At 40.9% G+C, this 12,940-nt stretch overlaps 1 protein-coding gene across 2 annotated transcripts in view; it reads right to left on the reverse strand.

The window, feature by feature from the left end:
* COLGALT2 (collagen beta(1-O)galactosyltransferase 2) overlaps positions 1-12,940 on the reverse strand; it is a 174,299-nt gene that overhangs the window by 134,745 nt on the left and 26,614 nt on the right. The window lies entirely within an intron of this gene.

The following is a 12,940-nucleotide window of genomic DNA, read 5'->3' on the forward strand; positions in this document are numbered from 1 at the left end:
AGAATGGGAGAGGATCCAACACCAGGCTGGCAACGGAAAGCTAATTAAACTATAGTCTTCACAAGATGGATGACTGGAAACACATGGTGACTTTCTGGTTATAACGTTTTGAGTGTGGCTTTCTCTAGGGAGAAAGCATGGTTTAACAGGAAGAGCACAGGACGCTAACAGCACTAGTCTTTGTAACATTTTCTTTGCCAGGGACTTCCTGTGTAACCTTAGATAATGTACTTAAGTCCCCAATTCAGTAAAGTACAAACATGTACACAAGCCCTGCTGAAGTCTGTGGGACTGTATGCAAGTCCTGCTGAAGTCTGTGGGACTAAATTGACTTAAGCACACAATTCCTTTTCTAAAAATTGATTTATACACTGGCATTAATATTTTGCATCTCTATTTCCTCATCTGTCAAATGTAGTTGAAATACCTGCCTATCTAAGCAACCGCTATCTTAGAATGTCACAATCTTCAAAGTAATCTTTGGCCTTAACTGGAAATAAGTATTTGTTGATGTCCCCCTCCTATTTTTTGTATTATTGAAGTTTCTCAGGCCTGATTCTCATGTAGTGGAAATGCATTCGGTTCTGTTGATATCAAAACTTTACTTGGTTACATCCAGCTTCCAGGTATATGTACCCACCATCTTAAGGTTTTGTTTCTCTGCTCTTAACCTTCTACCTATTTTAAGTTGAATTTGGATGATGGACTGGGATCATGTTGGTAAGTGCCCTTATCTTTTTTGGGTAGCAGACCAAAACACAAAGCACTGTAGGAATTACAGGATGTGTTGTATTTTTTCAAGTTTTGACTCAAAATGGTTAGGATTACAAAATCTCATATCATGTACATGCAGCATGTAGGATTCCATTTGTATGGGATTTGGTCATGGAGAAATGGAAAGAATTTAGAAGAATTATCTCTTTCTAAATTTGCTCTGCTCATGGAGAAAAAAGCAATTATTTTTGGTCTGAAGCCATGATGCATTAAAGAGTAGCTCTGTATTGATTTTTGACTTGCTGCACCCATATTTCATATACTGTTTAGTCCATAAAGTAAATCTCACACTTCACTTGGCTACATACCACTAGTTAAATTGTCCTTGTATAAGCAGTTAAATTTGAGTGTGGGTATGTACTGGAAAAAGTTCCATTTTTTGTGTAAAGAAGTTGTGACATACTCTATATAATGTTGAATTTATACTTATACTGCAGCTGCCAGCTCTTGCCTTTTTCTTGCTTTCAGAGAAATTATTATAGTTTGTAGTTTGCCGTAAAACTAACACTCTAGTTTGACTTTCTGCCTGTAGCTAAAAATAATAAAAGGAAGAAAAAATAACATAGAAAAGAAGCCTTCAATTATCTACTATAAGCTATCCACACTTCCAAAATTGCCTTGGAAAAACAAAGAGCAAGGGCACATTAACAGGTTTATTTTTAGGTAAAGTAGGATGTGAAATTGCTTCGAGTGTGTCCAGGTAACTTAAGAAGGTGCACGTGGACAGTTGCCACAGAGTAGCTCAGGTGCTGTAAAGTCACACTTTAGCATACTTTGTAATAGCTTGTTTGTGTGTCCCTAGCCAAACTCTTCCTCCTCAGTCGTGGTGTCTAATGTGTGTGTATTACTGTGGTGTATCATACTGAGGGGTAATAACACAGAGACGTCAGACTATGGTTAGCTCCACATGTCTAAGTCTGAGAAAAATTGTGTGCTTCTCACTCCATCCTGTATGTTGACTCTAACGGCAAACAAAGAATAGACAAAGCTTAGAAAAAACCTAATGCCAAACCCACAGCAGGTTTAGGTCCACAGATGTCTTGGGTATTAGCACTATGGCAGTACTCTGAAATCTCACTCACGGAGCCTGATCCCATTGTACCAGGCACTGGAGAAACAGAAAAAAGACTGTTTATGGAACTGTGCCAACTGATAGCATTTGAGGACCTAATCATTGATACTTTAAACTCTTCAAAATTCATAGCTGATATGTGTAGGCTTAGAAATGTCATGCCATTTCCTGTGCCTTAGAAGTGTTTCTGGGAATATCTGTGGTTGCATGATAAACTGAACTGTGACCTCTAGTTTTAGCAACTTTTCAAACTCACCTTTCATAGATGTTGAGATAAGTTTATAGTCTTTATCTTGCTTTCTTAAAAAGCAGCTTTATTTGCTAAGTACAACTTAATTGGTTTACATGACCATTTTTAATTAACAGAGTAAATGCTCTAGACTTGGAGCAAAAGTATACTTTTCCACTGGGATTACTGTACCACTCCATTGTTCACATCAGAAGGATGCGTCTATTCAGAGTTTTTTTCCCTGCACATAACCTACTTGTAGAGTAGCGGAGAAAATTTGGTTTTGGAAAATTTCTCATTATAATGGTTTGCCCATTAATATAACTATAGGCTTGGATTTGTTCAGAGTGGCAGATTCTTCCTGGAATTTTCAGCTTCATCTCCCAAAGTTTCATGCATGTTCCATGCATTTGTAATGCAGGTGTCTTGGATACAGATATTTATGTGAAAACACTGTTCTAGTGGTTGGGTGGCTAGATGTGTCTGAAAACTATGCTCTCTAGTGGTCAGTAAGGTGCCTAAACTGAACAACTACCACAAGCTTCCTTGCTAAATACTGAGCAAGCAGAAATGTGAGGATTTAGCATGTCGACTCTGCCCCTTGAAATGGCTAAAGCTTTACACTTTAGCAAACATGCTGTAAGCGTATAACATGTTCTCTGGGCAGCTCTCAGAGGCCAAGAGATACAGTTGTCATGGGTGACCCAAACTGCCCTGACATCTGCTGGGAGGATCAGTCATCCAGAACTAACCATTCACGTAGGTTCTTAACCTGCATACAGGACCTCCACTTAACACAGGAGATATATGATCCCACTAGGGGGAACTTGGTGCTGGCTACGGGGGATGACCTGGTGGGGGATCTGCAGATACAAGGTAACCTAGGGGATATTTACTATCAATTGACTGAATTCACTATCTGGCAAAGACTGGGAAAAGTACCCAGCAGGGCAGAAGTACTAGACTTCAGAAAGGCTGACTTCAGTGTGCTTGGGAGATTAGTTAGTGGGGCATTAAAGCTCAAGAGCATTGAGAAAATGGGGGAGTCCAGGAAGGGTGGTCGTTCCTCCAGGAAGCAAACCTTTGGGCACAGAAGGAGGCAATCCCACTAAATAGAAAAGGGGGCAAGGGGGCCAAGAAGCCCTCTTGGCTAAACAGGGAAATCCAGGAAAGCCTAAGGGCAAAAAAGGGGCATACAGGCTGTGGAAGCAGGCAGTAGCTACCAAGGAGGAGTATATATATCTCCTTGGCTCGCACTTGCAGGGAATCAGGAAGGCCAAAGCAGCATTAGAACTTAGGCTGGCTACAAAAATTAAGGATAACAAAAAGTCCTTCAGGTATATAGGGAGCAAAAAGGTGGTGCAGGACAGCATAGGACCCCTACAGGCTAGACAAAGACAGTTGGTGACAGATAGGAGGGACAAAGCAGAGTTCTTCAATGAGTTTTTTGCCTCTATTCTTGATCATGGATAAATCTCCCAAATGCATTACTTACAGAAGCAGGAGGAACACCAGTCTACCAACTGTCAGCACTGATCTAGTAAAGAGACACAGGTCAGCAGGACCGGATGAGCTTCATCCAAGAGTCCTAAAAGAATTAGCCAGTGTCATAGCAGAACCACTGGCATGACTGTTTGAGAACTCGTGGTGCTCAGGTGAGGTCCCAGAGGACTGGAAAAGGCCCAATGGTGGTACCTATTTTCAAGAAGGGGAGGAAGGAGGATATGGGTAACTATAGACCAGTTAGTCTCGCCTCTATCCTTGGGAAAACGGTTGAAAAAATTGTCCAGGATCACATTTGTAGGAGTGCAGGTAATATGCCGAGGGGCAACCAGCACGGGTTCAGAGCAGGTAGATCCTGCCTCACTAGCCTTGTTTCTTTCTATGACCAGGTCACTAAATGCTTAAACGTAGGAGTCGAGGTAGATGTCATCTACTTGGACTTCAACACAGTATCCCATCCTATTCTCATAAACAAATTGAATAGCTGTGCCATAGATGATTACACAGATCTCAGTCATTGTTGACTCCAAGATGAAGTAATTGGCAAAGCTAACTGCACTCTGTCATGCATTAGTAGGTGCATCACAAAAAGGTCCAGAGAGGTATGACATTCCTTGATACCTTGACTTGGAAGGAACAGCTTACCAAGGCCTTGCTGAGGTAAGATGAGAAACAACCTGACCAACCAGTGCTCAGACACTAAATGCCATCTATCCATAGATGCTAGGGTTGGAAGGGACCTCAACAGATATTGAGTCCAGCCCCCTGCCTAGACAGGAAAAAGTGCTGTGGTCAGATGACCCCAGCCAGATGCCTATCCAGCCTTCTCTTAAAGACCCCCAAGGTAGGGGAAAGCACCACCTCTCTTGGAAGCCCATTCCAATTTTTGGCCACCCTTACCGTGAAGAAGTTTTTCCTGATATCTAGGCTAAATCTGCTGTCTGTCAGTTTGTGACCATTGTTCCGTGTTATCCCAAGAGGCGCTCTGGTGAACAGAGCATCTCCAATCCCTTGTTATATCCCCCTAATGAATTTGTAGGCAGCCACAAGATCACCTCTCAGCCTTCTCTTGCGGAGGCTGAAGAGGTCCAGGTTCCTTAGTCTCTCCTCATAGGGCTTGTTCTGTAAGCCCCTAACCATAGATTTCATAGACTTTAGGGCTGGAAGGGACCCTGGAGGATCATCGAGTCCAGCCCCTACCCCAAGGGAGGGAAGTCAGCAGGGATCATAGGATCCCAGCAAGATAAGCATCCAAATGTGTTTTGAAGGTGTTCAAAGTGGGTGCTTGAACCGCCTCATGTGGCAATTTGTTCCAAACCTTGGGAGCCCGGACAGTGAAGAAGTTCTTTCTTATGTCCAGCCTGAACCGGTCACAGTGGAGTTTGTGACCGTTTGATCTTGTCATCCCTTGGGGCGCTCTGGTGAACAGTCGTTTCCTCAGATCCTGATGAGCACCCCTGATAAACTTATAGGTGGCCATCAGATCACCCCTGAGCCTGCACTTTTCCAGGCTGAATAGCCCCATTGCTCTCAGCCTCTCATCATAAGGTCTGTTTTCCTGACCTCTGATCATGCGCATGGCTTTCCTCTGCACTCTCTCGAGCTTCTCTACATCCTTTTTGAATTGCGGAGCCCAAAACTGGACACAGTACTTCAGCTGCGGCCTCATCAAGGCCAAGTACAGCAGGAGAATGACGTTCTGGGATCTGCTTGAGAAGCATCTATGGATGCAAGCCAGCATTTTGCTCGTTTTACTAGTCGCAGCATCACACTGAAGGCTCATGTTCATCTTGTGGTCAGGCATGACCCCCAAGTCCCTTTCATCTGTAGTGCTAACCAGCGTAGCACTACCAAGCCTGTAAGCATGGTGCAGGTTTTTCCTCCCACAAGTAGCCCTCCTCTGGACACTCTTGAGTCTATCAACATCCTTCTTGAAGTACGGCGCCCAAAACTGGATGTAGTACTCCAACTGTGGTCTGACCAATGCAGCATAGAGGAGAATCTGGTTCCTCAGGGCACCCCATTTAGAGAGTTCCTCTAAAGAATTTTAATGTCATCTGCATCTGGCATGCTAGGTGACAAGTGTGTGAGTTCGATGCCGAATTATATAAGGACTGAATTAAGCACAGGCTCAGACCTGGATGTTCAATTTAAAAAAAACTTTTATTGTTTCACAGAGTCATAAACTAAAGGGGGTCTGTTGGTTCACAAGGTTCCCACATCAAGTCTTTGCTTTCTAACCCAGAGGCTAGGTGTGGCTGCCTGATTCAGTAGTCTCAGAACTGGTCAACAGCTCATTTAAAAGGAGTCCCTTATCCTTTTTTAGACAAAAGATACAAAACTGTCCCCATGTTGGCAGTGAGGCATCTAACATAACTTTACTATTACTTTTATATGATAACACATATACATATGTATTTTTAATTCTTACTTCTATTGCTTATTTAGTTAACTTATCTATATTATAATATCAGGTGATACGCTCTGTATTATAATTTTTACGCTGCTTATGTTAATTCTTAATGATCTTTATGTTTCTTATGCTAATTCTTAATAACCTTTATGTTTCTTATGTTAATTCTTACATCTATATGTTTTGCTGTCTTTAGCAGGGTTAAAATGTCAAAGCTTACATAATATGCGGTTGTTTTTCGTCATTGCGGTTTAGCCATGCAGTTTCCTGTTTTAACAATATAAGCTGTTTGCTCGCAATTTTTATCATTGTCCAAGGGTCAGAAGGTCAGCATTTTTATCTAAGGGTCAGAAGGTGATTACCAGAATGTCAGTTGCTGACTCCTCAACCTCCTTGAAGCATTCTGGGAGTTTTAGTGCATTGTTCTTAATGCTAGGCCTTGCTTAGCATAAGCACTCTCTCACAGCAAGAATACATTTTAAGCAGATCTTGTGACAGATCCAACATTTCATCCCCTTGGTTTTGACCTTCCACCTCATCCCTATCTAAAAATCAGTCATGTCAGAGGTGTTGCAAATAAATTTAAGTGAGCACCCTTTCATTCTACCTATTAGAGCAGTGACTAGATAGAAGATGCAGGCCACAACTCTGAACAGGGACTATCTGGTTCCTTCATGAACTTGCACAATGTCCTTTACTCAGCTACTGAATGGTTAAGGTACTTAGACTAACACATTTAATATAGCTGTCTATATAAATGCAACTGTAATATGGTTAGAAAGTGTTCCCTAATATCTAACCCAATTCTCCCGTGTTGCAAATTGAACCAATAAGCTTCTTGTCTTCAGTAAACATGGAAAATATTACTATTATTGGGAAAAAACTGATCACCACCCACTGATCACATACTATAACAACTTTTTATGTATGTGAAGACTGTAATGGCTCCTCTTAGTCTTCTTTTTTCTGGACTAATTTAATCTAATTTTAAACCTTTTACCATGAGTGTCATTTTTCAAACTTCTTAGCACTTTTGTTATTCTGCTGTAGAATCTCTCCAATTTTAAAGGCATCTTTCTTATAGTAACATGTCCAAAACAGGACTGAATACTCTGTGCTATTGAGACTTCAGTTAGAAAAAGAGTAACTCCTGTTAATGCATCCCAGAATGACATTCGCAACAAGATCCCACTGTTAACTCATTTGGGTGGATCTAGGATTTTGAAAAGGTGAGTGTGAATGGTGCAGTGCATCATCACATAACAGTGCATATTTTCCTCCAGTTAAAAAAAAACCCAAGAAGCTTTACTAATATACTAGTTTAAGTTTGAAGCAAAAACAAATATTATTTTTGGAATATGTGTTAATTTGTTGTATCATATATTATGTATAAACAAACTAGGCAAAAATAATCAAAGGTTATTGTTTCCTTAGAATTAAATGTACATTTTTTTTCAGATTCATAAAACAAAAGGTAGCCTTCCTGAGCATCTTGACAATACCTCATTAAACGATATTTCTATACCCACATGAATTTTTTTAGCTAGAGTTAATAAACAGCCTGCAAGACTGCTAAGTCTGAGCTATATTACCAGTACCAGGTAGTCAATTGATTCCCTCACTGCTGCCTGAATATGAAAGCTGCTGCCACTGCTAGGCAGTGGGTTTTAAAATCTGGGTGGACCAGGAATCAAAGGAGAATGTAACTGTAGCACTGTACTCCTCCATGAATCCACCCCTGTTAACTTGCATACAGTTTGTGGTCTACTAAAATCCTCTGATCCTCTTCTGCAGTTTTGCAACCACTCATTCCATATGGGAATTTCCTTGTAGGAGTAATACTTTGCATATGTCTTTATTGAATTTCCTATTCTTAATTTCAGATCACTTCTCCAATTTTAAAAGATCATTTTGGAATCGATCCTATCTTCCTAAAAGCGCATGCAGCTCTTACCAGCTTCATGACATCTGCAGTTTTTCTAAGTGTACTCTCTCTCATTATCTAAGCTGTCTCTCATAATTAAATAGTAGTTGCTCCAGGACAGAGCTGTGTGGATCCCGCTTGATATGTCCACTCACTTTGACTGTGAGCCATTAATAACTATTGTTTGAATATAGTTTTTAACCAGTTGTGCGCCTATCTTACTGTATTTTCATCTAAACCAGGGGTGTCAAACATACTGCCTGCGAGCTGAATCTGGCCCAGAGAAGCAGGTGATCCAGCCTGCAGAAGTTTACACTAACTGCCTGGTTTGGGTGACCTTTCTACAATGGTATCCAAGCACCCAGGTGAGAACCAAATGGTGTTGGAGCCCCAGCAACACCTTGGGATAAAGCCTGGCACCATGGTGTATTCCTGCAGCGGCATCCAAGCATCTAGGGTACCAGGCTCCTTCCCACGGTAATGCTGGAGATTCACCACTGTAGCTTTCACCTAGGTAATTGGCTGCTGCCATGGGAAGAAGTTGTAGTACTGCAGGCACTTCAGTACTGCAGTTGTTGTCATCTTGTCTGCCGAGTGCCCAGGCGAGAGCTGCAGTGCTGAAGTCCCTGTAGCACCATGGGATAGAGCCCAGGATTGTTGCTTATTCCTGTGGTGGCAGCCAAATGCCTGGGACACCAGACCTCTTCCTGCCAGCTGAAGCAGGTGCCACTTGTGCCAGATCTGGCATGGGAAGGTAGGGGCCATTGACTTGATACAGCTCATAGGGTCAGCTCCATACCATTCCTATGGCCTGTATACCAGTGTCACACCACTTTTCCAGGGGCCAGACAGGTTTGACACTCCTGATCTGAACCATATTGGCCTAATTTTCTTACAGAATGTAATGGCAAATATCAAAAGGCTTATTAAAATTGAGATATATCAGATCTACTGCATACCCTCTGGTACTTAGGCCAGAAGAATATGAGATTGGTTTGACATGATTTTTTTCTTGACAAATTCACACTGGCTCTTTCTTACCACATTATTAACCTGTAGGTGCTTACAAACTGACTTAATTTATGCCACCACATTTCCAGGTATAGTAAGTAGAAAGAAAGTCTGACAGGTCTATAATTCCTCAGATCCTCCTTTTTCCTCTCTTTCTAGCAAAAGATATTGAGTTTGCCAGTCTTCAGTCCCCACCCAAGGCTTGAAGCATCCTCTATGACAGTTGCTAATGGTTCAAAGATGACTGGCTACTCCCTTTCATGCTCCAGGGTAAATTTAGTCAGACATTCTTTAACATGTCCTCTCTGTATTGTAACCTGTGCTCCTATCCTCTTGTTATTAATTATGATTGTATCACATTTCTTGTCATAGCCGTCACAAATTAAATTAATTAAGGCAAAACATCTTGTATGTTTCAGTTTCTCCTGGATCATGTGTTAGTTATTTCCCTTCCCCATTAAGTAATGGACCTATAAATTTCTGTTTTCCTCTCACTGCTAATGTATTTATAGGACATTTTCCTCCTTGCTTTTTAGATCCTTTGGTCTGGTAATGTATTTTGCACCTTTGTATTACTGGTTTGGGAAGGGGGATAGGACAGAGAAACCTGGAAGCCTTTAATTTAATGAACTTGGTGCACACTTAAGGCAAATTCCACCCTGCATCAGCCACAAAAAGTCTAAAGGTGGTAGCAGAACCAGGAAGGTGGGACCCTTCATTTTAACAGACACTATCATTTGCCACTCAAAGTTAACCTTACATGTTCTTGAAACCTGCTGTTCCAAGATGTCTCAAGTGAATGATGGCCCTTCCCATTGCCTCCTATTTTTTTCAGGGCCTGTCTACTTTGGGTGGGATAAAGAATCTAGGAACAATACTTTCAGCAAAGCTAAATGACAGCTGATTTGTTTCTGTAACTGAATTAATGTACCTTCTAGCTCTTGATTATCTACACACTACTTGTGTTCTCTCTCCTTAATTCGTCACTTATTGTCCCGTTGATTTGCCACCTAATTAATCACTCTTTGCCTCATCAGCCAGCCATATAGTCTTTCCCTACTCATGTCAGCATCGTGCTCTGTAGCTCTTCTTCATTCCACCTTTCTTATATCTTCATTTCCCTTTCTTTTCCCTCCAGTTATCTCACTTGCTACCACTTCATTCCTCCTTCCTCTGTGCTTTCCCATACATCATCTTTGGAGTAATTTTCCTTAATCCTGGAACTTTCTGTATTTTGCCCTGACCACCATCTTCAAACATAACCTGCCTCCTTAGCTACTCTGCCCTTTGGGTCCCCTGCCTTTCCTTATTACACTCCCTCTATTCCCTTCTTCCACTGGAAAACTCATTCCAGCTCTGGGAACAGACACACATCTATAATACTTCCATTTCCTATTCTTTTGGTCTCCAGGTACTTATAACACCAGGATTCCCCTGTATCAATGTCATTGCCCACTGAAATTCAAAGGGCTTAGGCACCACTAACTAATCCTAGCTTCAGCATGGTTTGCTCTTGTCTTGTATGAAAGGCAAATGACCCAAGAGTAAAAAACCAATCAATATGTTAACTTTTAGAGGCTTGGTTCTAATGCGACACCATCTACAACAAAGAAAGCAACACAACCACTGAGATTTTCAGTGGAAGAACTCATTGTTATCAAACTGCGTAGGATCACTCTGTGAAAGACCCTGTAGCTACAGCAGAGGGCGCTTTCAGATAGTAGAAAGTAAGATTTGCTTCATGTAGGAAATGTCTTCTTTGTAAAAATCTAATTTCAATCTGTTTGGTTTGTTAGGATCTTCAATATAAATACTACATGAGGCCAACAGTATAAATAATGTTTCAATTGTTTGCTATCTTTGTTCTGTAATTGTTGGAATGCAGCTGTAAGATTACAGTGTCTGTTGATAATAAATAGATATAGTTTTGAAATTTAAAAATGAAATGTGTTTGAATTAGAAAGTTATCAGTTACAGCCCCTCCTCCTTGCTTTGACTGAAGCTGAATGGTCTCAGGAGCTATGGCCAGGCCATGGTCAGCTCTGTAGGCAAGAGGGTTGTCTCCTAATCCAACAAGGTGGTGACTCGCTAGGTGAAATTCTATGACTTGTATTATGCAAGACATGAGGTTAATTTACTATTGGTCCCTTACAAATCTATGAAGGGTGTAATTAAAGGTGAAGTTGTGCTCCTGAAACTTACTAAAATGACAGCCCTGAAAAGTAAGGCTAGATCCACAAAAATCTTTAGGTATCTAACTCCTATTGATTTCAAAAGAAGGCTGGAGCCCAAGTAAGAGTTCACTAATTAAAAATATTTATGGATCTGGGCTGAAAGTCCCTTGTTCATTAACAGAATATGTGCAGCAAAGCAAACATCCCACTTCCTGCTTTGCTAACAGTGCCTTGTAGCTAATCAGCCAGAACTACCTTTGACAGGGAGAGAGCAGATTAGAGTATACAGCCTCTTAGCTCTTGACTTCTCTATGACAGACGAGGTGTTCGTGTCCACTGAGGGTTAGACTGACGTCACTGTTTTACCATCACCCATTTTATGGAGTAATTCGATTGGTGACAACTTTCTATTGCTGCTGAACCTTAAATAATGGACTCAGAGAGGATGTGATTTTATATTCTCAGAAGCCTTGACTAGACTGTGGTTATTAACAGTGTGATGTGACTTATTTAGGCTGAATAGCAGAAGGTTCAGGGCACTGAATTCCTCAAACTTCTTAATTTACGAAGAAAATGCAAAATAAATCTTTTGTAATATTTATGGTCTCCTGACTGGGCAGGTTTTGGACTCCTCTCCCAGGCAGATTTTTCCATCCCAGCGCCTCAGCGAAGGATGCAGAGTGTGAAGAAATGGCAGCCTTGCCAAGCATTACAGCTAAACTCCACAAAAGATTCTTTTATTCAGAAAACATATTTCACTTTTGCTGTTTGCATATGGTTGGTACTGTGGTATCCTTTAACCAAAATAGCCAGTGCAGTGATTTTTTTCTCTCTCCAAAAACTGTTCTGTTTTCCCATTTATTTATTTATTTTTCAAAACAAGAGTCATTTATATGCTGCAAGTAAGAGGTTTGTACAAGTATTCAGGCCAAATTCCAGGTCTGGTGTCAGCATATCTCTATTATGTGAATTGTACTGGATGCTTATTTAGGGACCTCACTACTTTTTGTTATTGCAGCAAGGAATGGATGAATTTTCTTCCTTAAACCATTTCCCCACCACAATATAGACATTTTTAAAGTAATGCATTATAGGGAAGGATCTTGGGTGGGGGACACAGGACTGATGATCACCTACTGCTCTTTGGCTAGATCTGGCCTGCACCCATGAGACTTCAGTGGTGGACTTTGGCTGTGGACAGTCTTCCTGTGTTTCTGTAGGGACAAGCATCAGCAGCCACTGCATCCTAATGCCTGCCCACATCTAACCCAGCATGGGTCATTCCAGCCCATAGCTGAAACAGGTTGCCTACCCCTACATTATAGGATGCTTTAGCTATAACATGAATATAATGCATCTCTCCCTTTGTTACCCAGAATCTTTCTACTCTGTAGTAAGATTGCTACACTCATACATGTATTTAATTGAAAGCTCTTACTTATACCAAATAGCCGGGGGAGAAAAATTGTAACTAACCAGAGAGCGGTTTCAAAAACCTCACCTATATCCATGATGTAGCTAGCCAATAAATGTTTGGCTTTTGTATTTTTAGGAAGCAATCATGCTTGTTCTAAAATGTTATCCCAATCAGAACATTCATTCAAATTCATGAAATGGACAGAATGACTTCAAATTAGGAAGGTACAGAAAATAATGGTAGGTATTTTCAGTCCAGTATGTTGCTATATTCACAGTTACAAAATACTGCAAACGGTGCACTGATCAACAATAATATCATTAACTATGAAGTCTGTTCTCCCCAAATGAAGATGATGAGAATATTTTAGGTTTTAAACCTACTGAACCAAACCTATTTTTTGTGTTACTTCATTAACAAGAG

This window comes from Crocodylus siamensis, chromosome 5, assembly GCF_052110815.1.
Source record: "Crocodylus siamensis isolate JL-2025a chromosome 5, ASM5211081v1, whole genome shotgun sequence".
NCBI lineage: Eukaryota > Metazoa > Chordata > Crocodylia > Crocodylidae > Crocodylus > Crocodylus siamensis.